This window comes from Anser anser (assembly GCF_964211835.1).
Source record: "Anser anser genome assembly, chromosome: 4".
In the NCBI taxonomy this organism is placed as follows: domain Eukaryota; kingdom Metazoa; phylum Chordata; class Aves; order Anseriformes; family Anatidae; genus Anser; species Anser anser.
This window is the reverse complement of record NC_139724.1, coordinates 1,375,222-1,402,697: the sequence shown is the minus strand read 5'-3', so window position 1 is coordinate 1,402,697 and position 27,476 is coordinate 1,375,222. Positions and strand designations below refer to the sequence as shown.

The 27,476-nt window shown below is 37.7% G+C and overlaps 1 protein-coding gene across 15 annotated transcripts in view; it reads left to right on the top strand.

The window, feature by feature from the left end:
- LOC310898756 (bifunctional heparan sulfate N-deacetylase/N-sulfotransferase 3) overlaps positions 1-27,476 on the top strand; it is a 382,477-nt gene that overhangs the window by 77,517 nt on the left and 277,484 nt on the right. The window contains exon 1 of one of the 15 annotated variants that reach the window (XR_014583615.1): positions 6,106-6,124. The exons of the other annotated variants lie outside the window; for them this stretch is intronic. The gene's annotated coding sequence lies outside the window, so the exon portion shown is untranslated. Of the gene's footprint in view, positions 1-6,105; positions 6,125-27,476 lie in introns of those variants that run through there. 15 annotated transcript variants of the gene reach the window in all.

Genomic DNA, 27,476 nt, shown 5'->3' with positions numbered 1-27,476 from the left:
TTCAAGGAGTTCATTAATGTCACTTTATTTCAACCATTATACCAGATAGTTTCATGAAGCTGTAGATTCTTCCTGTGGTCCTAACTCATGCCAGTGGCAATTGGGTAAAAGAGGTATCATTCATTCCTCTGTCATCATTTCATTTCTCCAAGTATTTAGGTGAGCTTGAAAAGTGAGATCTGGAGACTTCAGTCCCTTGCTAAAGGGGAGATCAAAGGGAGGCTCCTGTAAATCTTGGTCCTTACTTAAGAGCAGGGAAGAGAAGATGTAATCAGGCACTTGATTTTATACTGACGTCTTTTATAATAATTCTAAAAACGTGCTTTTCAGGTTTGTTGAGCCTGATGTACCACTGCAAATACCTTTTATTGTGATATTAATAACTCTTTCAAAATCTAATTAAGTGAAGTGAGGGGTTATATAAATATAATGAATATATAGAATAACAATCCTTTAAGGATAAATGAATGAGGCGCTGCCGATAACTGGAGTTATATGTGCATGTGGATACTTTGTTTTTTTCCACATCCTATCTTTCTTTATCCTTTTTAAGGATAAAATTCTTAAGTTCTTTTAATAAGCTTCTGGATCAGGAGACCACTGGTCCATATCCTATTTCAGAATACTGCCATAAATATATTCAGTTCATTGATTAGCAGCTAATGAAGCCTGTTTCAAATCATTACTGTCAAAACAGTTAAAATGCCCAGTTTGGCTCTGAGAGCTTGAAAATGTGAACTGCTTATGCAAATTCAAAACAGCATGAATATCAGTTCTGATTTGTACCCTGCAACATTTGAACAACCACAAGCAAAGGCCAAATTAATTATTTTCTGCTTAGCAGGCACTGAGTCTTGGCATTTTAGGTTCATAATTAACATCAGTATTTGGTAAAAAAAAAAAAATTTTTGATCAATGCTAAGCTTCTGGAAGAATCTGGCTTTCCTTAGTCTACTAAACTTGATTGGGAATCTCATATGAATGCTTTTTTTTTTTTTTTTTCCTCCAAGATTTGTTGCTTGTACTCCCAGGATAAAGATTCTTGAGCAGATTATAGAAATAAAATTTGTCCATAATTTGATGGTCATATTGGTCAGCTCTATTGAAGTCATCAAGATTGTATAAGTTTGTTAGCCATAATTTTTGCTCTGGACAGAAAAGTAATCTGGGGTAACTTTGTATTTTGTTCAAAATCATATGTCTGTGATTCATGTGATCTAGTTCATTCAGAAAGAAAGCTCTTGTTCAAAGCCCTCAACCAACAGTTCAGCCAAAGAAAAAAATGCTCTTTATGAGCTGTAATGTTGCTTTATGACCTTAAGAGCAAGAATTTTTTTTCATATTCTTTTAGTATGCCTTAAATGCAGAGTCTGAACACTAGGCCCTATTCTATAAAAAAAATTGTAGATGCCAGTATAAGAACATATTTTAGTGTGTCATTTTTCATCTCTCTTTGCTGTCTTTCAGAAACTTTTTTATAATTGTCAAAACAGACAGTATTAACCTGATTAAATTAATTTTAAATTAATGCAGACAGCTCATCATACAAAGGCATTCATATGCAAAGCACAGTGTGTGTAATTCGGTAAAACACAGAAGTTAATATCAAGAGTTTGGGGAAAAAGGAATTACATCAAGTGTAATTTAACCTAATTAAGGTTAATTTAGAGTAATTTCATTTCAAAGAGATTTGATTTTTTTCTCTAAAGCAGTCTCTTTTCATTTGTACAGAATTCTCAGTGTTATGAACTTTATTTATAAACTTACTGTTGTAATACAGTAGGTAGGATAGGTTCCATACTGTCCAAATTTCATCAGTTGCCTTATGCTTTCAGTAATTCACTACAGTTCTCCATATATTTCTTCTTTCTTTATTGTAGTTCTCATCTCTGTACACCTCAATAAGCATGCTAATGTAGTGTTACTGATAATGTCTTTAATTTGTATTAAGGTATGTTTTTGACTGAGGCCTGTTGAGCTATTCTGGTTTGTGCTCTTCTTATTTTCGGTAATGTTCCCTAATTTCAGTAGGCCCAATTCCTAGCTTTTGTTCCATCACTGCCACTAAATTAGATGCTCTTAAGTGAGTGTAAAACATTTACATAGGGGCAGCTAGATGTAATACTACAAAGAAATTGAATAATGGCAAAATTATTTCCCAGCTTTGTTGCAGTTTGTCAAACTACTTGGCAATTGATATATTAACTACTTTTAAAAAATGTTAATCTAATAAACAGTAATGAAACTTTCTGTAAATTGCATTCTAAACCTGAAAACATTCTTGGTCTTTCAGATCTGTAAACAAGTAATATCCTGTTTATTTCAGGGTCAAGAAGTTGCCACTAGTTCTTTAGTTTTAGAATATTTCCCGTCATTTTCAGTATATTTTATGATTTAGAAAAACACACATTTGTCATAAACAGTGATAGAACTGCAATTGAAAAATAATAAACACTCGGGTTTTTTTAGGGGTCCAACATAAGGAAGAAAACTTTCTGCTGTTGAGTGGGTAGAGCACAGCAAGTGTGACAAAGATCTGGAGAAGGACATTGCAACTGTTATTTTGGGTAAAACATGCTTGTCTTTAATGATTTGACATGGACTAGACTAGTTATAAAGACTTTGAGGAAATGGAATATCTCAGTAGACTGTGTAGAACTGGGTTTAACAAATACGATGGTGCTCTCCGAGCAGGAGAAACAAGGCAGTGTCTTTCAAACAGAGGTATTTCACAGCAGTGGCTTCAGTTGGATTAAAGAAGCTGGAAATGAACTATTTAAAATTTTTCTCTTTCATATTACAATTTAAAAGCATGCTGTGACCCTTATTTGACAAAATATGTTAATAATGTTAATTGTTTTTTACAATTACACATTTCATAATATTTCAACTTCATTGAAATACTTAATTTTTACTTCTTCAAATCCATGAAGTTGATCTTCAAGTCTCAGTCTGGAAATAAGGTTTTGTTTGCATGGTGAAGCTATATGTTGAGCCAGGCTGGACTACATAAAGGAATTCAGATCAGATTTTTCAGCTTGCTGTTCTTTAAAAAGAATGTCAAGCTCTTCATTAATTCTAAAGTTAAAGTTAGCAGATAGTGATGATGCTCTCTGGTGATTTGGTTTTATTTTGGTTGGCTGTTGTGTTTTGTGGTGGTGGTATGTTTTGTTTCATTCAATTTAGATTTTCTTTGCCTCTTCTATTTTCCGCCCTTCCCAGTTCCCTGTTTTTCTTTGGATTCTTTCCCACTTCAGTTTAAAAAAAGCTCTCAAACATTTCAAGTTTTGTTTTTCAGTGAATGTGTCCAAAACTTAAGACATTGGGTTGATTTTTATGAAAACTGTTAAGTCACAGACTAAGCATATAGAATCGAGCAGCTGTTATTAGTCCTGTTCCATGCAAAAAAGGGAATCTAGAGAACCTCCTGAAAAACAAAGATTTTTACCTTCTTAACCCAGAGAAAGCAGGGGTGGGATTCAATTTCATCACTTTTTAGACACCTGCAGATCTGTAGTACCATGCAATTGCCTACATTAAAGAGAATCACCTAGACGAACGGTGTGTTCACTGGCAAGAACCACGTTCTTCTGGGTTGCAATTTGTCTAACTTACTTTGTTTCTCTGCTCAAGTAAATCAAGCAAATTGCACTATAGAATTGTATGTTCCTCTCGAGTGCCAGAAGACATCAGCGTAGATGATATTTAATCCTTGATGCAAAGAGGCCTACTTTAAATGAGCTGCTGACAAGGCATCAGAAAACAGGAGTGTGGAGGATCTTTATGGAAAAAAGATTGCATGACTCTTGGCAGCCCATTTAGAACTCTAGTTACAGTTGAGGGTATTCCTTTTTACTATATTAAACACAACTCAGTTAAAACACTACCTTCTGAGATGCTCAGGAAGAATTCAAATCAACTTAAAAGAACAGTCACACCAGTGTAAGGTAATAAGTGTAGGTCAGTCAGTAAGGAAAGGAAGCAAACCAGACATATTGAAGAGAATAGTGGAAGAAAGAAGAATGCCATCCAAATTCAGCAGACTGGGGTGGAGGACTTTGGAGTGTTGTTTGAGATGGATACTTTTGAGAAGGATTATTAAATTATATCTGTGTTCTTTGTTTTTAGGTATGTGTTTCAAAGTAGTGTGGTGGAAAGTCACCAGTCCAGAAAAAAAATCTAGGATGACCAATGTGTGTGATGGTTGGTTGGTTTTTGAATAGAAACTTTGTAGCCTTTTCTGAAGGAAATTACTCAGGGTCACCGCAGTCCTTCCTTGCCCTTCTTCCCTCTTCTCTCCATTATAACTACTTGCTGGAATTTAGTTAACATACCTAAATATCAGTATTTGTTTTCAGTATATTCTATTTGATGGATCTGATACTTTGTTCACCTTACAAATTACTGACATTTAAAGCTGCTTGTTTCTTGTAATAAAGCTGAGTTTGAGACTATGGAATAAATAATAAGGGCATGGATCACAACAGTGCTATATAATCACAAGGCTGTCATGTTAACAAAAAAAACCCACCCTAGTAATGTATTTTAATGAATGGTAATTACAGTGAGTGAAACAGGAAGCTATATGATAGATTGTAAGAGGGTACTATTTAAAACAAAAGTGGAACAACTACTGATGAATTAAATATCAAGACACTTCTTATGTGCTGCCTACCAGTCCTTTAATGGTAGCTGATAAAAGATAATCAGTGCTGCAGTGAAATGATGGTTGGCATGTTGCACAGTCAGTTAACAACAAATGAGCTGGAGAAGATAAATTCAAAGAAGCATAAAGCACTAGCTCAAATGCAGAGAATTTAATTAATATCAGTGCAATTTGGCCAGGCAGGGGATAGTACTACTTGTTCTTTTAATTCAATTCCTGTTTTGATTTATGCTTCCCTTTGCTTGTAAAGTAGCAATAATGTTGTTTGTAATTATAACTGAAAAAGAAAGAAAAAAGGAGGCATCATAGTTGTATGAAAATGTAGAAAGAGTTGAAAATGAGAAAGTAGCAAAGATGCGTTTATGGTAAAAAAGTGAAGATGCAAAGGGTGAACAAGCGCAGTGCTTGGTTGGGTCAGAGCTACTCTCTTCGGGACTCTCCAAGGTTTTGCGCACAAGTGTAGGCATAACGTGGATAACTGTGCAGTTCCCTTCTGGCATTGGATAGTTTGGTAAATGCTAGTTTGGCATGCAGCACAACCAAGTTTATTACTGACCTGTGGCTATTCTTGATTTCGATTTGAAGCAGTCACAAGAAGTACGTGCTTAGGCATGATGTTTCCTGCAATTTTCAAGTCATTGCATAGGAAAGAAGCTCTCAGCAGTGAGGAGGTCTAAGAGCTATGTGAGCAGCTGTTGGCATTTTGACAATTTGGGACTTCCTGTAAGCAAGACCTATGCACAGAGCTCATTTTTGTGCTGACTGCCATGGGAAGCTCGGCTCAGACAGCCCTGCTGTTGCAGACACGGCCGGTGACCCAAGTAAACGGTGCTGGTTTTGCTTTCTGAACAGCAGTAGCTGGGTGGAACTTGGAATTTCCCTTTAGTCGGAATTCCAGCGTAGTCTGAGACAGTACCGTAGCTGGTAAATTCCCATGCAGCATCAGCTCTGGAATAATGCATTTCTGAAGGCACTGAAACAATTCATTTGCATAGAAATGGAACTCTTTCATTTCAATGCTTTTTTTTTTTCTTAACTTTGGTTTTACACTTTATTTTCATTGTGAGTCTAGAAATACTGGCTGAAAAGATGGAAGATGAGCAGACATGAAACTGGGCAGGATTCCAGTAAATGTCATCAGAATTTTGATGCAATCAATGTGTTTCTCCAGAGTGTTTGGATTCTTTCAAATTGGCATTTGCTTTCCAAAAGCTGTTCTGTCAGAAGAGTTTTGACCGACTGATATCTGCAGGAAAAAACAACTTTTCCTGTGAGAGGATTTATTCTGCTTATGAGCATAGCCTGAAGGCCTTGAAAGCACGCTACTATGAAAAAGACTGAAATAAGTTTTTCATTTTCATTTTTCAAGAAAGAGCAAGGCATGCAGTGACTTTCTGCCTGAAAAAATGGGATATTGTACTGTCTTACTTATCCAGCACAAATCATTCTGCTAAGTAGGTAGGTAGAGAGGAAATGCTCATTTTACCTTTTCTCATCGCCTGTCTTTTGCAATCTCCATTCAGTTCCCAGAGGTTGATTTCCATTCTGTGCCCTCTTCACTGTATTCTTTTTCATTATAAAAAACCTCAATATGGTAACAGGAAAGTGGGGGATCCCTTGCACAGGAATACTATGTTATTTGCAGTCTAGATCTCAAAGTTTACAGCTTAAGCCATTAGAATTTAATAAAAAGACGTCCATATATCACTGGAGAAAAAGTGTACGGTAAGTGTACTTATCTCTGTTATCTTAAAAAATAGTTTATTTTAAAAGAATATTAATCTGGGCAAGGAAGGGCTGAAATATACATGTAAATGTAGCAAAGGGCTGACAAATGGTACTTCTCAACAAATAGGTTCTGTTTGTGCATAAAAAGGTCTGACTGAGTAACCTCCGAGGAAATCAATTCCCAAGTGGCTGTATGATCCTTAGAGGCTGGCTCCAGTGCTCTTTTGTCTCTAATTGTATTGACAGCTGGTAGTTCCAACTTTCTGGTGATTTGTCTTCCCACTGCATATTTATTGAGAGGTTTCTTGTCGCAGTATTGACCATGCATTAACAAGGAAGTGGTGGATAATAACAAAATCTCTGCGGGCCTAACAGATGTTTTCTTGGTGTGGGAGCTTTTGCCAACAGCAATGGGCCTTGTGGCATATGTACACAAAGTGAAACTGAACATTTTGAATAAAAATGAAGCATTAGGTCAATGGAAGTGAGTCAATTATTTATACTCAGTTCCTGATTTAAAACCAGATTGTCATGGTAATTTTTTATTTATTTATTTTTTTACATACACATGAACAATTTTATGGTGATAAACATGCAAAGCAAAATTCAAAGCAAATGCCTGAGAACATTCTCGTGATTTCAGTTTCTTCATAAGATGGTTCCAGAAGAGAAGTCAGGGAGGAAAAAACTTCTCCATTTAATTGTACCTTTTTGTTGTCAGTCTTTTCCAAAATTTTCTTTAAGTGGTTTATTTATGGTATGATAAATTGACTGAAAATTAGGATTTGACACAAAGCAGAAAGGAGATTTCACTTAGAGGTGTGATAAAAAGCATGTAATACTCTTGGAATATCTATTCATGAGCACTTGTCTGATTTGTGGAACACAGATACTGAAGTGATAGGGATTTTTTTTTTTTAATGGAGGTGGTAGGTGGAACAAGCGGTTTCACAGCAAAGGCTGAGGTATCTGAGTTGTCCTATTTTCCACCCTTCACATCTCTTGCAATACCTTGCTCTAAATAAAGCCGTTGGAAATATTTGGGTCAGATGGGGAAATAGTTATTCCCAGTGCCTTGTACAGTGTGGTGGTGTGCTCTTTGGAAGAGTGAGAGCAATGCCAGGCATGCATTTGTGTATGCATGCGTGTCTGGTCTCATTTTTGCAGCCCAGTTACCTGCAAGGATTTGACAGCCTGAAATACTGACACTGTTACTCCTAAACTCTACCAGTCCGGGTAAAATTAAGCAAGCATAAAACATTTCACAGTGCCTCTTAGACTTTTCCTGGGACCCCAAACTATGTGTGAATAGAACCTGTAACTTGTGGCCAGTTCCACCAACAGCTCGCCTGACAAAACCTTTCTCTTTTCAGTATGTACGAGCTGTTTTCTCAGAAAAGGCAACCAATGCAGATACTTAGCAAAGTAATGCGCTATGTCTGTATGTTACCAGGCAGGTACAGATGTTTCTGAGCATCTCATTGTTAGGCATAAACTCCTTTTTTGCCTCTTAAAATACTGCTTATGTGGATACAGTAAAGTTCTCTTGTTCACAGGCAAGGCACTAAGATGCCATTAATATATAACAAGAATTTCTACAATGAGCAAGTATAGATTTCAGGAACACGGAATAGCTTTTCAAATAAAATAAATAAAATTAAAAAAAAATCCATCTAAGTATATGTTCTCCAAATGGGATTTTTATATTGATAATCCGAACAGATCTTTTTGTCTCTTACTTTTTTCTTTATGAAACCTGCTCTGTTGTAAATTAACACCTTCATACTAATTCCTTCTGTGTGGCAGATACTTGGACCAGTAAATACAGCGCTGTAAATGACTTTGCACAATGACTGCTACCTCAGTGACCTTTCGACTTGATTACTCTGTGTATATTAAATGTTCATATTCATATTTTATCCAAGTCATCCATTCAACTTTTGGCAGGGACTAGGAAATAATCCACTCCTTTTTACAGTCAGTTTAGCAACAGTCATCTTTTGTTGTAATTTAGGTGCTCCATTATGATGGTACTTCCCATTCCTTCCCTCATTCCTCTCTGCTGTCTGCTGAAGTTTCAGCTAGCTAACAAAAGCCCTCCCTATGACTAAATTATAAGGTCAATTAGCTTTTTCCAGCTAATTTAATGTAAAGATTCAGTCCAGTTATGTACCAGGCTAAAACTCATTCCTCGTTTGCTTAGAGTCTTTGGAAATGTTAGTCTTATGAGGCATTTTAGTCTTGCACCTCCTTCATTTAACCCGTATTTCTGACTCTTCCTGTATCCTCTAGCTCTTGCTTCCCCTGCTCATGAGCTCAGTCCATGTTTGATAAGGAGTCCTGGTTTTATTGGTAGCACGAACCCTGGAGTTTATGCCGCAGCGTGTCCCACAAGGCATTTCTGTCTGCCGAATTGACTCTGGAACTTCAGTCCAGGAGGAAATGAACCCACCAATGGCATAACTGATTAGGAGCATTACGGCTAAACACTATGAAAAGAATAGAAATAAAGTTTTATTCAAACACTAGCATTGAATTCCAAGCGTAGCATGCTAGTTTGAGGTTTAACAGTTTAACTTAAAGTTTTGCAGTGCAGCAACAAAATTCTTATCCTGTTACAAGGATTTTGAAGTTGTTTAGATGGAGCAGGAACCACAGGCAATAAGGAGCTATTAGGGGATGTTTGGGAGAAAAGATATGGTTCAGATAGACATTGAGATAGAATTGGATTCCCTCAGGGACTGTATCTGCCTCTACACCCTGTGGATGTCACTCTTTAATTCAATACAATTATCAAAAAATGAACTTTTCAGAATTTGCAGAGCACTAGATAGGAAAAGGTGGTTCTTTCTAATACAGCATTTTGCCGAGCTTGTGGGTAATGCTGCCTAGCATATACGGCCTGTTGGGAAAATTGCAAGAGACCTCCTACAAAAGATTGCGGTGTAAAGGAGTGGATGTTCTTGATGATTCAAGAGATTGAAATATTAAATAAAAAGGACAGGCTTAGACAGTTCATGAATAGACTTAAGACAGGAAATGAGGAAAGTGAGAAATTCCCCAAACCAGGGCACACTGCAGTACAGAGCAAGCCATCCTTCCTTTGTCCTGCAAAAGGGCACGTGTGGCATTGCGAGGTTTGGCACAGAGGTTCATAGTGCTCGCATGCTTATCTACCAGTCCTGTATGTTTATACAACAGTAGATTTCATGAAAATAGCAAATATTAAAGGTGCAAAACCAGAACATAACAGCAAATGATTTTTTCATGTCTCAAATTTAATAAACTGTGCTTTCTGAACATTTTTTTACAAAATTTTAATATCATGAAAACCTATTTTCCTAAGACAAACATATTACAGGGCTTTCACATAAAGCAGCTTTAATTTCAGTTTCTCTGACATCTATCATTGAGTATATTCTGCCTGTGCATCAGAAGAAAACCAGATTAGAAGCAGACAAAGAATTCTGAACAGGGTATTTTATTTCGAGAGAGAGATATTAATGTTGATTTGATTTTAAGCTGTTGTGTTTTATGGCTTGCATTTTGATTGCATCTGATTAACTTAAGGGGAGGCTATGAAAGATGAAAGATTAAGTCCTGCTATTTTGAGGGAGGTAAAGGATGATAGATGACAAGAACTAAATAATCCGCTCAACCAAGCTAATGTGCTCAGTAATCATTAGTCACCTGCATGATGCTCATGGTACTTCATCATCTACAAATGAGCAATGCAAACCTGATTTATAAATACTTTTTCAAATAAAAGCACTGTTCACTGTCTGCTTTGATTTCAAATTACATTTAATTTGATTATTTTGGTAGCCAGGAGGTATTTGGGAAAATGATAGTAAGTCTCCAAAGCTTTCTAAATTAAAGCACAAATATTTATTTTTCTGAAAACTTTGAAAATTCATTTATGATATAAGCATCTGTATACTGGCTGTGCAGAATTAGCAATTCACCAACGTCAAAACCAAAAAGCCAAAAATTATGTGGGAGAAGTAATTCAAACAAAACCCTACAAGTAAGAATTAAATTGACTCCAATTTTCATAGGTAATGCTTCTCCCAGAGGGAAGAAAAAAAGAAAAAAAAATCCACATGGAAATTTCTCACAAATCTAAATGATTTATAAGAATAATTGTATAACTTCATTTCTTAAATCCTGTAAATATCTAAAGGTAGACAGGAGTTGGGCATCAACCTCCTTGAGAGCAGTTTTGTCTCCTGTATTTATATGATTTTTTAAAATCTTTTCTTTATTCTTGCTGTTTATGTAGTTGTATGGTTGATTACTTATAGAAACTTATAGGAACAATTTATAGCTGGTATCTTCCCATTGTTTGGGTTTGTTTGCATTTTTATATTATATTTGGCAGTCTAGTCCTTCTCTGAACAAACAAAAATTGTTTTAATTACATCATTTTTTAGAATACCACCATCCACACTTTTATTTACTCTGGATTCAAGAACTAACTGCCTTTAAAGATAAAGACCATTAAGTTCAAATAATGCTATTTTGAAAGTTGCAGGAGTCTGGTAAGTGGCATAAGGTTTCCTTTAAAATTTGGATTAACATGAGATATGAAGTAGCCTTTTTTTTATTTTTTTCCCCTCCAGAAAGGACAGTTTCTGCATGTAGTCCCCAAGGGTAATTATCACTTTCTGGGATCTTATTAGCATTCAAAGTGACATAGGCAGAAGAGCAATGTGAGCCTCAGGAGCCAACTGAGGGGACAGTAATGCACATATTATTGTAGCCTATGCAATAATATTTAGCTGCATCAAAGGATGCATTTGAAAAAATATTCTGCCATAATATATGCCATATATAATATGGCATATATATGCCATATATAATATGCCATAATATATTTATTTAGTTATATACTGAGATTAGACCTTCACTGTGGATTTAGAAAGGAAGGGTTCATGAATTAACCCTTCAGTAATGTTCACTCATTACAGAAAGTTGAATTACAGTAAATGTCAAGTGAGTTGGCTGACCCAGTTCTATCCTCCATGGCTATTCATCCTCCTTTCACTTGATTGGGTTTGGTTTCCATTTTTGTAGGAGAAGGTGTTTTTAGGGGTGCAACAGTTGACTGCTTGGCCAGTGAAATCTCAATTTAATCAAATGAAAGTGGGTACTTGAATACATCCCTTTAACTTGAGACCTGGTTGATAATATCCAGTCCTGCAGAATGTGTGTTTACCCTACTTTGAGCAGGGACATTGGGCCAGAAGACCTCCAGAGGGCCCAATGAATATGATAGATATTTGTATGATTCTGTATACCTGTGGGCTGCCTGGGGATACCTCACTGTAGGTAAATAAAAATAAACGAATAAGCTCACATTTCAACCTTCAGTCTGGCTACCCATCTTAAAGATGGAAGTGTGGGCATGAAGCATAAAAGAAAGTATGCATGAGGAGTGGTGCTTATGCAGGATGGCTTCATAAGCCTTGTACTTCACGTTTTGTGGTGTTTATGTTTAAAATAATATTTTGTTTAATTTAGTTGGTTAAAACTGTGGTCTGACAGACAGTAGCTTTGCCATTAAACCTGATCATGTGTTAAAGCCACTGGGAAGGCCTGAGATTAGCATGAAAGGAGATTGAATACACAATTCACCCTTGGATGCATTAGCATCTCACAGCCAGGAATCAAAGATGACAATTTCATCTTTTCTTCCAAGTCTTAAGATAATGATCTTGTTAATAAATCAAATTGGAAATGATACTGGTGCATTGTTCCCATCTAAAGATTTAAAGTTACTTTAAAATTTATTAGGTCCCTTGTGTGAATAGTTTAGTAAAGACCGTGTTGGAAAGAACCATATTAGTTATGTTGTGGTTTTTTTTTTAAAAAAAAAAAAAAAAGAAAGAAAAGAAAAGAAAAGAAATAAAAGATTAAATAGCTGTAACGTCACTTGAACTAACATTCAGATCCAGAAATGCTCTGAGAAACTGCCGAATAGAGTCGATCAACATGGGGAATAAGAGCAATTTCTCTTGAGCACTACCTTGCAAATACAATTCAGCAACTCAAAGCTTTGTCTTAAATTTGAAATTTAAATTATTCCCTTCCCTGATGTCCAAATGCACATCCAATCAGTTACCCATAGTAGCCAAACCTTACTTTAAAAATAAGGAGGAACTGCTTCTGTTAGAACCTGAATTTTCCATTCCCGTTTGTTCCTGTTTAGCAGTACAATTTTAAACAACCTTTAAAAACTAAAATCTGAATAATAACAGCTCTCCAAATGCCAAGCTTCATCTGTCAAAATAAATCTATTTGTTTTATACAGTTGTACTTCTAGGTTCAGTCTGTACATTGATCTTTTCCAGCAGAGATGTCAAATAATGCAAAAATCTGGGCTAAAATAAACATTGACTGAAGTTTTTCCATCTCATATTTGAAACAGTAAGGAAAAAGTATTTATGACTAAGGAAAATGACAACAAGTGTTGTTGGGATACCTATAACACTTTGTGGGAAGGCAGTAGAGTGTGACTTGTGCACCATGGGTCCATTTTCACTTTGTCACAGAATTAAGGGTGTGACTGAGAAAGGCATCACTGCCCACAACACCAAATTTTCAACTCTAAAATAATGGTCCAGTGGAAAAGAACCACCCTAACTTCTTTATGATAGAAATCTACTGTATAATTACACCTTTCCTGTGAATCTTGCTCCATTCTTTAAGATTTACTTTCTTGCCATAGTTTTTGACTATGGTTACATAGTGTTACTGACAGTTAACATCAGTAAAAATGGATCTTTAAAAAAAAAAAAATTAATAGTATGGGTGACAGAATGAAATACTCTCCCATTAGTGTATATATAGCTGTTTTAAAAATAGGTTAACAGTGCTCCTCATTGCAGAGATATTTTTATGAGCTAGAAAATTAGCCTTATTTTGCTCAAAACTTTGACAATTTTTTTACTGGTGCTGGTGCTTTGGAATTCACTCTTGGGCTATTCTGGAACAATGGAAATTTGCAGAAGAAATATCTGTAGGACAGGAGGCTTCTGTCGCTGTTGTAGTTGGTAAGTCCAGACATGGACATTGTTTTAGCTTTTGGGTATCTTTAGAAGTGTCAAAGCAGCTTTTTCCTGAAGAAGCTCAGGCAGGAGGATGAAGGCTGGTTGTGATGGCAGAGAGGAGGAGGAACTTGATGCAGATAAATTGTACAAATAACAAAAGGTTAGGCTGTCTATACTTTCTTTTTAGACAGCCAAAGCAATATTAGCAACCAATTTATAAAATGTGTTTTTTCTTTGAATGGTGTACCTTAGTGCTATAACAAAAAGCATAGGAAGGTACAGGACTAAATAATTTTGGATTCATGTTCCATCTTTTAAATGAAATATAAAATAGTTGAGGCAGTTCGTGCTTGTGAAGAATGGTGATTTTAGGGCTCTGGTGATTTTATACCTGTGTGAATGAAAATCTCAGTACCAGCAAGTGGCAGAGTTATCCAGCGTAAAAGGAGCAGTACATTCCAATGTAAAATTTCTTTCTACTTTTCCTGAAGTAAAAAATAATGACGACAAAAATCTTCCTCCAAATTTTAGTTTTGAACAGGCATTAACTGTGCCAAGGATAATCAGATTTTATGTGAATTCAATAGAATGGCATTCTGTTAATAAGTGTGGAGTTGGCTTGGGAAATTTTCCTCTTTGGTGATTTATGCAGGTAGAAGAATAATATGAATGAGGCCAAGAGTTATTTGTTACTCTATCTTTAGAACCTTCCAATTTTGAATAGTGACCGGTCTTTTAAATAAAATCTGAATAATTTTCTTATCTTTCTTCTACTTTCTCTGTCTTTTTAAGCATTTGGTATGTCTGTGTGAGCTGTTAACGCCAAAGCAGAACACCTCTGGAACATCTAGAAGTGTTCTGTTGATCTTCTGCTTCTAACAGGTCCTGATCCAGAAATTCAGAAGTCACCAAAAAGAATTCTTCTCCTTGAAGGAATATGTCCTTTAGGAAAAGGCCTTCAGTGCCATGCAAAAGATATTCAAAACAATGGTGTTTTCAGAATAATATGCAGAAGAGATTTTGTAAGTCTCCACTGAAACAGGAGTGCTTTTGACTATTGTTAATTTCTGGGGGGAAAAAAAAATCATAAAATCTTCTTCCAAGGTGAGGCACTTGCTTTCCTTCCCCTGTCTTTTGTCCACTGCTTGAAATGTTCTCTTAATCCACAAGAACTGCTACATTATATTTTTGGAGAACACGCGATTTTACACTCATTTGTGTGTGATTTACATTAAAACATACAAGGCCAGCTTTAGAAAATGGAAGGTACTTGCTAACAAGCATGAAAGCCTTCTGCCTTCTGCTCATATTCTGTATGCAATTTGTTGTTCCTCTTTGGATTTTCATTCTCTTTAGCATGGGAATTGCTTGAAAAAAAATATTTAAATACAAGAGCAATTTCGTTAGCAGTCATAAGTATCTGAAGGACTTGTAGTTCATTTATGCCTCAGAAATTAAACAAGAAAAAAAAAAGGTGGGGTTATAATCACAGCTTAGTAACTACAAACATCATCTAGTTTTTCTAACGGGCTTTGTTTTTTTGTTGTTTTTTTTTTGTTTGTTTGTTTTTGTTGTTTTTGTTTTGTTTTAATTCTGGAAATAAAAGCTTTATACCTAGCTCTTCAAGGAGTGTCACACTTTATCTTCATTAGTTGCTTTCAATTGAACTCAGAAGAGCTACTTACAAAGAGATAAGCAACCATGTTCATTACAGTGTGCTGAATCAATTCTGTTTGCATTTACATGCAAATGTGCAAAATTCATCTGTATTTCAGCTTCTAAATTGCTGTGGTTTAATATTATCAGGGTCTGAAGTTTCAGCTGGAGAAGACCACTGACTTTCATTGTCAGTAGCACAAAAAAACCCAAAACACTAAAAAAAAATAATAATAATAATTGTAGATCTTTCCCATTATCCTTTTCTCTCTGAGCTGGAAAAAAAAAATAGGCAAACATTCCCAGTGAAAAAAGGAGGAAAATAACAAGAATGAAAGGAAAAAAGGGACAAAATAAGACTAAGAAAATATCTTTTACACAGAAAATTGAAAATGAGAAGGAAGACAATGTAAATATTTTCCTTATTCTCTTCATGTCATACAAAACTGAAGTGAGACTAATAAGCAATTTATGTGATACCGTTTGGCTTTGTAGGCTGGATACATAAAAGTTCAGGACCCGGCCATTTTTCCTGCTTTTTGTATTGATGTAGAAAAATAGAAACTGAAAATAAATCAAGTTGCTTCCTTTGAAAACTGGGAGAGGAGCCATTCATTGTAAGTTGTGTGTGAAGACACAGGAAAGCTTAAGGATCAGTGGCAGGCAAATGCCTGATTTCAACCTGAAGCAACAACACAAGAGCCTAATTTCACTCTAATGGGTGTTTTAAAATGAGTTGGTGGCTTCTGTGCAGCGCATTCCAGTCCATGGTGCAATTCTCCAGCACACTGTATGAGCTCGCGTATGTGAGAGTGAGAGGTGTATGTCGTGAGAGTATGCAGACCGATTGCCATCAGAACATCAGGTTCTTCCTCGAGCACAAAGTACCCAATTCAGAGGCGGTGCGCTTGATCAAAGAAAATCAAATGTTTACCTGTCACACTGTGGTAATTTGGTGATCAGACAGAACCTTCTGCTGCCCAGAATTTTCACTCTCTTAGGTGCAGCCTGAATATTCTTACTTATTCAACCTGAAAGACACTGCAGAAAATACTTAAGATACAGTGCATTCTAACGCTGGAATACATTTGACCTGAATATGGACTGCAGTATGAGGCACAATGTTTACGGCTTTTAATTCATTCAGCTTTTGATGTTATGCTCTTTTTAAAACACATCTAGCAAAATCAATGTAGTGCCTGATGTGGCATTGCTTTCTAGCTTTCAAAAGCTGTAACTCCCATTCTCAGCATCTCAGAGTACAGGCTGTCAGCATGTCCTGGGCGTCTGATTTTAATGCCAAATGGCACGTAAGTCTTCGGTGACTTCAGAGAGATTTAGATAGTTTAGAAATATCAAATATGGACATAGATGTCTTCTTTTCTGTTATAAATTTGATTCTTTCTCAGTAAATGAACAGAAGTGATTGTTGTGGTTAGCTAGCTGTTTTTTTCTAATCTTAAAATGTTAGTCTGTTTTAAGTAATCTGTAGCTGAAAACAGACACTTAAAATCAGCTAGTCCTGTCTCTTAGTTCTTCAAATAATCTATGTATATACAAGACTGATATTATGTAATTTGCTTAATTTCCGCTGGAAATACTTAAAAACAACCAGAATGTTTAAAGTACTCCTTTATTAAGCACACAGGAGGAAATCCTGCAACATCTACTCTGATTAAAAAATAAATAGAAAGCCAGCATCTAGTTATTCTATCTTACATCTTCTCTTTCTGTGTATCGTCTTTTCCCAGGAAATAAAATTTCAGGACTCTTCAATTCCCTGATTATATGAATTGTATTACTATATGTTATATTGTATATATAATTAATCATAGGTAGCTAATTTCAAATACCAAGTATTTCACATTCATATATAAAGTTTTTCTGCTACTGTGTTTCAAATAACTAATACATTTGTGCAGTTAACTAGTCTCAAATAGCTGATTTACTGAGATAATTGACATTCATTTACATGTACATGTTCACATGTCCTTAACATGTGCAGGCATGAAGGCAGATAAATTGCAAGCAAAATACAACTTGGAAACATCTACGTTTTCCTTTTTGTTACCTTTAGTGGAGTAAAAAAAGTTGGTGTATTATGTTAGTTGAGAGTGTAGAAGGTTAGAACTGTGTATGTTCAACTTTATAAGAATAAGCAGGTGTCTTTTATGTTTATTTCTTCATAGTACAACAAAATTTGGAAGAAAAACATGATGCCATGTCTAAATAAAATACATGTCAGATCCTCTGTTTTGTCAACACATGGCTTATAGTCTTCAGAGCAAATGAAATTTCAAGTAAATATTTGTGAAAACAAGTTAAACTGTTGGACACAAGGTAGGATGCTGCCTATTGTATGACATGTTACATGTTGTATTGCTAAGTCTATTTGATTCTGGAGAAGTCAGGTGTTTAAATGAAGTTGGGACAAGTTTTAACGAAGTTCAGTTTAATTTTGAACACTGAGTCCTTTTCTGTTAGTCTGGTGGCTCTGTTTTCATTTTATGTATTATTCAGTCAAATTTTATACTATTGTTAACTTAACCATCCTTGGTTGTTTTGGCGTGTATATTCAGCTGTACTCTTTGTAACGTATGCACCCCAAACTGGGCTTTTTAGCCAATTACCACTTCTGACAATCCATTCATCAGCTTCGCAGGGTATCCAGGCACGCTGAACTGTGTAGTTCTGTGCAGCCTCTCATTCTCCACAGTCACTGTATTGACAGAATCTGCAATACTCCCAGAAGGAGATACGAAGGAGGTGTTGGGCTCTGCCAGGCAGTTAAGCAGAAGCTGTCAACTTTTTCCAGCAGTAATTTCTATGTCACTTCTGGTGCTGTTGTCAGAGCAGGTAGAATAACACTTGTAAATTTGACTTTGAAGTGCATATTCAGATGAAAAGATGTACAGGTATGAAAACACCCTCACCTTTGTGTTCTTGCAGAGCATAGCAAATTTAATCGGGCAGGGTTGGGTAGCTGTGATATTACATAGGTTACACCTACGTTCTCTAGTTTTCACATTATTAAGACAAGTGTTACTGTGCCACGTGTGAGATTTGATTCCAATGAATCTAAATGAATTCATGGTCAGAGTCAGTTCTGGCATGGGAAACTTCAGTCCTGAAGATAGTTACAAAAAGTTCTGTTTCATAAGAGTTACTGAGCTGTATAGGGACTTGAATGTATAGGACTTTCTCATATTATACACTTTAATTATTAGACCTTTAAAATGGATTCTTACCTGCTCTAGCCCTGCCTCTAACAAACAATACGGTCTTGTACTGATGCCTGTAAGAAATTAGAAATTAAGAATTAGCAGGTACATGGTATAGCCAATGCTATTGTCTTTCCCATTTCCAAGCTTCTCAACAATCCTTGGCTCTAGAAATCTCACATATTTTGTGGCTGATCAGATAACATGGCATGGGAGACCAGGGGAGTCTTTGATGAAAACAAGTCTGAGGCAGGAGATGCTTGCGTCTTTCTGAGCTTTTGATGCTGAGATAAAATATATACATCTGTATATATTTAGCCCACTTGAAAAGCTGTTTTTATGTTTGCTTAACAGTCTTCCTGTCTCACAGCTAGTCTAGTCTGAAATTTGTTACTTGAACATCATTTTGGATTGCTAGATATCATTCAAAGCATTTTAATTCATTCTTTTAAAAAATGCATTACTTCAATATTAATGTAGCCAACTGTTTTTTTCCCCCTTTTTTATTAAAAAAATATAATAGTATTAAACTGTTTTATTTTAAAGACTTTTGCGTTTTCTTTTTGGTGCACTGTACACAGTACATCTTAATGCAAAAAAGTGCCAGGAACAGCTTCAAATTTCTTAGGAATCCACTTTTGTATCCTGATCTTAGTTCTGTACCTGGTTTCAAAGCTAGAGCTTAAGAGGGACAAATCTGTATGACCTAATGAAACTTGCTTTAAGTTCTGGATCCAGGGTGATCATCAGTTAAGATCCAGGGTGAAGGACAAGTGGAGAGCTTGTGGGTGAGAATTAAGGGGTGGACTGGTATGGGAGACACTGTTGTGGGGGTGTACTACAGGTCACCAGATCAGGAGGACGTGGTTGATGAGGCCTTCTACAAACAGCTGGTAGTAGCCTCACAATCACGGGCGCTGGTTCTCATGGGGGACTTCAATTATCCAGACATCTGTTGGGTAAGCAACTCGGCCAGGCACGAGCAGTCCAAACGGTTCCTACAATGCGTTGAAGACAATTTTCTGACGCAGGTGGTGGAGGAGCCAACGAGGCGGGGGGTGCTTCTGGACCTTGTCCTTACCAACAGGGATGGGCTTGTCAGGGATGTGAAGGTTGGGGGCAGCTTGGGATGCAGCGACCACGGGATGGTGGAGTTCAAGATGGAACTTGGTGGAAGAAGTAAGGCTAAAAGCAGGATTGCTACCCTGGACTTTCCAAGAGCCAACTTTGACCTCTTCCGGGACCTGCTTGGAAGTATCTCCTGGGCTAGGTTGCCAGAAGGCAAGAGTGCTTGTGAGAGCTGGGCTACATTTAAACAGCACTTCTTCCAAGCTCAGGATCGATGCATCCCTAAGAGTAGGAAATCGGGGAAGGAGGGCAGGAAACCTGTGTGGATGAGCAAAAAGCTAATCAATAAAATCAAAAGGAAGAGGAAGGTCCATGAAACGTAGAAAAAGGGCCTGTCCTCTTGGGAAGAGTATACAAGTGTTCTCAGGGCCTGCAGGGATGCGACGAGGAAGGCTAAAGCCCACCTAGAGATGAGGCTTGCAAAAGAGATAAAAGATAATAAGAAGGTTTTTTTTAAGTATGTAAACAGTAAAAGGAAGACTAGGGATAATGTAGGTCCCTTGCTGTACGAGGGGGGAGTCCTGGTAGCGGGAGGTGCTGAGAAGACGGAGATACTGAATGCTTTCTTTGCTTCAAGGACTCCCCCTCCCCCCCCCCCCCCCCAGGACTCCTCGACCCTGGTGCGGGGAGAAAGGGGCTGGGAAATGGAGGGCTCCCACCTGGTTGACCCGAGGGTAGTTGGGGAGCGCCTGAGTGGGCTCAATGCACACAAATCCGTGGGTCCCGATGGGATGCATCCACGTGTGCTAAGGGAGTTGGCAGAGGTGATAGCCGAACCACTCTCGATCATCTTTGAAAGGTCCTGGAGAACAGGAGAGGTGCCTGAAGATTGGAGGTTAGCCAATGTCACTCCAGTCTTCAAGAAGGGCAAGAAGGAGGATCCGGGAAACTACAGGCCAGTCAGTCTCACCTCTGTCCCTGGAAAGGTGTTGGAACAGCTCGTTCTGGATGTCATCTCCAAGCAATTGGAAGAGAAGAATGTTATGAGGAGTAGTCAGCATGGATTTACCAAGGGGAAGTCGTGCTCGACCAACCTCGTTGCCTTCTATGATGACATCACCAGCTGGGTAGATGGGGGCAGATCAGTGGATGTCATCTACCTTGACTTTAGCAAGGCTTTCGATACTGTCTCCCATGACATCCTGATAGCAAAGCTGAGAAAGTGCAGGAGAGAGGAGTGGACAGTTAGGTGGGCTGAGAACTAGCTGACTGGCCAAGTTCAGAGGGTGGTGATGGGTGGCACAGAGTCCAGCTGGAGACCTGTGACTAGCAGCGTTCCCCAGGGGTCAGTACAGGTCCGGTTTTGTTCAACATCTTCATCGATGACCTTGATGAGGGAATAGTCTGCCCTCAGCAAGTACGCTGATGACATGAAGTTGGGAGGAGTGGCTGACACACCAGAAGGTTGTGCTGCCATTCAGCGAGACCTGGACCAGCTGGAGAGATGGGCAGGAATAAACCAAATGAGGTTTAATAAGAGCAAGTGTAGAGTCCTGCACCTGGGAAGGAACAACCGGATGTATCAGTACAGGCTGGGGGATGACTGCTGGAGAGGAGCTCTGAGGAGAAGGACCTGGGGGTCCTGGTGGACGACAGGTTGACCATGAGCCGGCAGTGTGCCCTCATGGCCAAGAGGGCCAATGGGATCCTGGCGTGCATTAAAAGGAGCATGGCCAGCAGGTCAAGGGAGGTGATCCTCCCCCTCTACTCCGCTCTGATCATGCCTCACCTGGAATACTGTGTCCAGTTCTGGGCTCCCCGGTACAAAAAAGACAGGGAACTCCTGGAAAGAGTCCAGCGGAGGGCCACAAAGATGATACGGGGCCTGGAGCATCTTCCCTATGAGGAAAGGCTGCGAGACCTGGGTCTGTTCAGCCTGGAGAAGAGAAGACTGAGAGGGGATCTTATCAATGTGTATAAATACCTGAGGTGTGGGAGACAGAGGGATTTGGCCAACCTCTCCTCAGTGGTTTGTGGGGAAAGGACAAGGGGCAATGGCTACAAGATAGAGCACAGGAAGTTCCACACCAACATGTGAAAGAACTTCTTCACGGTGAGGGTGACAGAGCACTGGAACAGGCTGCATAGGGAGGTTGTGGAGTCTCCCTCTCTGGAGATATTCAAGGCACATCTGGACACCTACCTGGGCAGTCTGCTCTAAGGAGCCGGCTTTGGCAGGAGGGTTGGACCCAATGATCTTTCGAGGTCCCTTGCAACCCCTTTGATTCTGTGATTCTGTGATTCTATCTTCTATTATCTGTGGTCTTCTGTTGCATATAAAAATGAAATGTGCTATGACATACTATTGTGCATAATGCACGAATCTCCTCATTATGGTAAATTTATGGTGATTAAAATGGTCTTAATTAGCTTAGCCCATGTGAAGAAGGTAGCAGTGAATTAGATTCCATTCTCCTATCGCATAAGGTGTCCCTGTTGTGTTTCTCTTACTCATGGTAAACCCTTCAAAGATTCCATCTCAGAGCCACAAGCTGTGATGTGAGATTATTAAAGGGGCTTCACTTGATCCTGGTTTCTGATCTCTGCGGAGAAAAAACAGCCACTGGATCAAAGAGAGGTGTTAAATCTTAATAGGCTCTGGTAGAAAGATCTATAACAAAGTGCAGACGAGCTGTTCTGATATTGACATGACATACATTTATTGCAATGATCTATTTGGGATAGCTCCCATTAAAGCAATGTGTTGCTGGTTCCTGCATAATCAAATTTTCTTGTAGTTTCAAAGTTATTTATGTGACTTCATAGCACTGTAGAGGCAGAACTGACCCAAGCAGTATCTAAGTTAGACAACAAGAAGATAAACTAGCACTGTCAAAAACATGCCGCTGAATTGCAGCAGTCACCTTTTAAATTTCAAGAGAGCTACGATGTATGTACTTCATGCAGCAGTCAGCAAATTCTGGAAAGACTGTATGCGATACTCTTGAACCCATGTGGACCATCCTGCTTCCTTCAAAGCTTCACAAGCATAATTTGACCTCCAAGTACTTGTTTCCGAGCTGTCTTTCATCAGGTTCCAATCCCCTGAAGTATTTTCCTTGCTTTTTATGATTGCAGATACAATTAGTGAAAGACATAATTAAAGTCATAAGCACTTTTTATGGATATTGCTGTAATTTTTGGCTGTTTACATCGGATATCTTTGAATGACTTGCACACAATCATGGATTCCAAATGATCTAAATAAAATGAAGATTAAAACATAGTTATCGGCCAAATTACTACAAAATGGCATTTTTCAGCTACTGGCTTTAGGCCTAAAACTGCATTAAGCATGCACAATTAATTTGATTGTGCACCTAGAATTACTGTGTTTTGTGCATGGTTTTGCCAATTGTGCATGCATGGTATAAAGCAGGTGTGGTTGCAAAGGAGGGTTCCAAAACTATGGTCTGCTCTGCAAAACGAAACCAAAAGCTACTCATAATATCAATAAATGAACTTTCTGGCCGTGTCCTTCTAATCTAGCAAGTCTAACTTACTAGTATCATTGTTTCTCATTCAATAGAGTCAAAAAAAAAAAAATACTATTTCTGTCTCATGAGGGAAAAGTCTTGGTTGGCATTCAGCTCACATGCGTCAGCTCTGTAGCTCTTGTCCCTCTGCACCTACCAACTGTATAAAATGTCATTGTACTCTTTGGCATTGCCATCACTAGTTCAGAATAGTCTTTGTTAGATGCATCCTTTCAGTATAGATCTGGCATCTTCTACCTAAAACATAGCATCACTGTTAGTAAATAGTGCCCAGTTCAACAAGATAATTAAGGCCTTACCAAAACCTAATAGCAAAGCTAATCACATTCAGTGCATATATGCAGCTAGGAATGGGTGTGAGTAGTGACCTGGATGAATCCTAGGGCACTAAAGGTATCAATGCAAAACAAGAACCATTTAGCAAAATGAAAACTGAGTCTTAACGAAGTTAAGTGCGTTCCTTGAGGCTGTGCAATAAAGTGAGTAGTCTACAAGACAACCAGGAACCCAGCTTTTAAAACCTTGTTCTATCTACTAAGCCACAAGAATGTAGAAATGTCACTTATAGAAACAGAGGTTTTTAAGGTAAATATAGCTCAACTAATGCTAAAAACTGTTTTGAAGAGTGGTAGATGTGAACAGATAGGCTTTTTGTGCCTTTGCTTTAATGCTAAATAGTATTTTAAATCTGTTTTAATTTAATGGCATAGAAAATTCCCAAAATATCTTTAAATGCTTTAGGAACTGTAATTCAGAAACCCAAGCAAAAGGTAGGTAGTCTTGTTTTCTTGCCCCATGTTGTATATTACTGAGCCGTATACAGAATAATACATTGCCAAATGGTGATCCCATAGCCCAAACTAATCTCTGTAAAGCAGATGGGAGTTTGACAGGGGAAGAGACAAGCTGACGATTTTTCCTCAAATATGAGTCATTCACGGTGTTTCCAATGCCGAGCTGGATTTGACATTTAATTAAAAAAGTACCTGAGACAAAAAAAAAAAAAAAAAGGCAAGACAAAATAAAAACAAAACAACCCCAAACAAACAATCACATGCACACTGGTACAGACGCAGAATCAATTTGGTCTTATTTAAGCCTGAAACCTTGGTGCCCAGAAGGCATATCTCTTTGAAAAAATAAAAATAAAAAAATTGCTGATGTGCCATGGGGAATATAGACAGCATTAAAAATGTATTTTGACTGGTCTCTGCTACTGAACTTGGCTTGAGGGTATAGTGATGCTTAATAAGCAAGAGGAATTACTATAAATACTCAGCCACAGCTACTATAATTAGACTATAATATGGATGGGATTTATTCTGATAGGCTTGAGTTACAATAGTTGTCATCTTTTTGGTACATTTGTAAAGTCAAGAATATTGAAGGTGTTATATATTGAAGGTATATACGACTTGTAGTCATAGAGGGTGGTTCTGGGCTTCAGTTCTCTGTTCAGGATCATCCCCATGCAAACAGAAGACACCAATAGCTGATTCCAGTATCCCTTTGATTCCCCACAGATTTTTAGGGTGTGTTCTGGAGCAGTTTCTGTCTGTGATGTAGTTCCATGTTGCTCTGCTCTCTTGGCAGCTGCAGCTGCTGGCACTCAGTTCCTTCCTGAAAAGTCCTCATGCTGAAAGGGGAAGAACACCAGAGGCTGTGTGAAAAAAGCAGAGAGATTGTAATGAAGGATTCGGGCACCTTCCCCAGGAAATACTATGGTTTCCCTCAGCCCCTTTTTTTATTCATCGTTACATGCATATGTAGAGAACCTGAAGATGATGAATCTGTGGGGCTGTATGAAAAAAAAAAAAAGAGCAAAATTCAAGTGAGAAGCCAGAATTGCTCCCTTTGCAGTTAGGCCAGCATTATTATAAAACTTGGCGATTCTGTGCTGTTTACTGAGGTTTCAGATTCCATGTTAAAAAAAAAAAATGATTGAGGAGGAAAAACAGCATAAAATAAGTTCCTTGATGTTTGTGTGATTTGGCATGTAAATACATTATTAATTTTATTATTTAAAATTGTGCATCTTTCTCACTGCTCTGAAAAGCAAATGATGATAGTTCATTTCCCAAAGGGTTTTTCAATGTAAGTGACAGATGTAGAGACGACAAGAAAAATTAGCAAGCTGTAACTTTGAGGGGTTTTGTTGTTAATTTTTGAAGTAATCCTGTTCAACCTCCTCAGTATATCAATTTAATAAAAGATAAGTACAGAATTTATTTATCATGCAGTGATAATGTAATCTAGTAAAAAATCCTACACTAAAAATATTTTATTCTGGGTAGAAATGTAAAAGCATAAGTTATTCCCATTTCTAAGAGGGATTTATTAACACAGAGTGAGATTTTCGAGGATGGTGAGGTAGGTACCTAATAATGCCTAGATTTTTGAAAAGTAATATCAGTTATATCAGTATTTCCTAGGTTTCTAGAATGATCTAACTGACATTTTTGGTGACTTCTGAAAACCTCAGTACCTGGCTTTTGGTACTTTTACACACGTGAATGTTCTTTCTTATGTGGTCCGTTAGCAGCTTAGCTAGCTTCTCTGCAGGATACACTCAGTGTGTGCATGTCCACAGTTGCCGATGACTTGGGAAGGCTGAGCAATTCTGCCATCAGGCATCTCTGAGCCAAAGTAGGTGTTCCTCCAGCTGGAGCCTGGCAGGAGTTGCAAAAGATCACTGCACACCACACAGCAACAGCAGGCTCTGCAAGGCACAGGCTCTGCTCCAGGCAAAAGTGGACATGTCCCCATGGATGGAATGACAAACTGGTCAGAGCATCAACTGATCCCCGTGTTTGTTCCACCATTGCAGAGGTAGACTCAAGTTCAGTCACAGTGTCTTCGTACCTTGTCCCTCACAGACTGTATTTTAAAGACTTACCTATCTTCATTTCCTTTTTAAGGAAAAGTCAAGGTGTCTGCCTGTGGGAAGTGTTTGTGTTGGCAGTCACGCAGTGAACAGAGATTACTTTTTAGGCCCCAGTGTGGTAGCTTTGCTTCAGAGAAGCATGAGATTCCAGAGGTGCTCTAACCTTACCACTTCCTTATTTTCATTCTTGCTTTTTATTTTCTTCTTCCTCCAAGCAGATGCAGGTCAGTGATGTGACTTGCACACAGTTGTCTACCATTTATTCATTTCAATGAATCTTGGGTATAATAAAAGTCATGTGAAGTAGTGTACGTGTTAGTAACATACAATAAAATGGTGTGAAAACATAATTTATAGGTTTAAGTTTGAGATAGCGTGAATATTACTGGATCATTGGAAAACTAGAATTTCCCAGCCTGTACTCAAAGTATGTATGTACTTACATATGAACGATAACAGCTTTGAAGAGAAGCAACATTCCTGGAAGTCTGAGCATTACATTAAGTGAATTAGTAGTTTGTCTTTTGTTGTTCTAGTTTTTCTAAGAAATAAATCAGGACTGTTCGTATTTATTGATACCTCTTATTATGATGGCAGTAGTTGAATCAGGTCTGATCTATACCAAAACCAGCTCACTGGACTAGATGAACATGTATCACAGCAGGATATCATAGGGATGGAAATTCCTACAACCAGAAAAGCACAGCTTTATTATTTTTTGGTCTAGGATTTGTCTTTCTGTGAGTTGTTTGAAACCTCTTTCTTTTATCCCAGGTTTTATGATATTTTAACTGGTAATTTTACTCATAAAGCATTATCTATTTGTATCTATATGAGAGACCATAACAAGGTAGAATTCACAAAGGACCTTGAAAATGCTTATCAAAGACAGCAAGTCATTATCACTAAAAATGAAAAGCAATTCTGAAATCATAAATAAAATTGGGAGCATTCTAAAATTCAGGAATAACCTCTCTGTCTCTTTTTCCACACACTATAAAGAATTGAAATTATACAGTTCAGAGATTTCTCTTATCTGAACAGTAGGTAGAAAAAGTACCATCTTCCAAAAACCAAATGATGCCTGGATAATTGACAGCATTAGTGTAACTTTATGTAAATAGAAGATGAAAGGTGAGAAGAAGGAAGCAAATATCAGAATTTTTATGACTTTATCACTTCTCCTTCAAAACCTTGAGGCATAACACTCATAAAACATTATAGACACCAAGAGGTCTAATGAACACACATATAGCATCATAAAGAGATGACATTTGCGTTCAAGGTTGTAGGTTTTTTTTTGTCCTGTTGCATAATTGCATCTCAAGTAATGTAGAAAGCTGAACATAAGAGCTGACAACCTAACTGTGTAAATCAGAGGGAGGTTATACTGCAGGAACCCGATAATCATGCCTTAGTTGTGCTTCAGTGGTTCCAGGACATGGATATGGCAGCAGCAATCAGTGAGAGATCTCGTAGCCCTGGGAACCTGGCTCACAGTAAATTCTGCAGCTATTCCTCATGTAAAACAAAGAGCATAAGGAGCAGTATGGCTTACTCATTTCAAAAGAGGAGAAATAATCAGAGTCTTCAAGACAGTAATATGAAAACATTTATTTATTTACAAGGTAGTTTTAGATCACA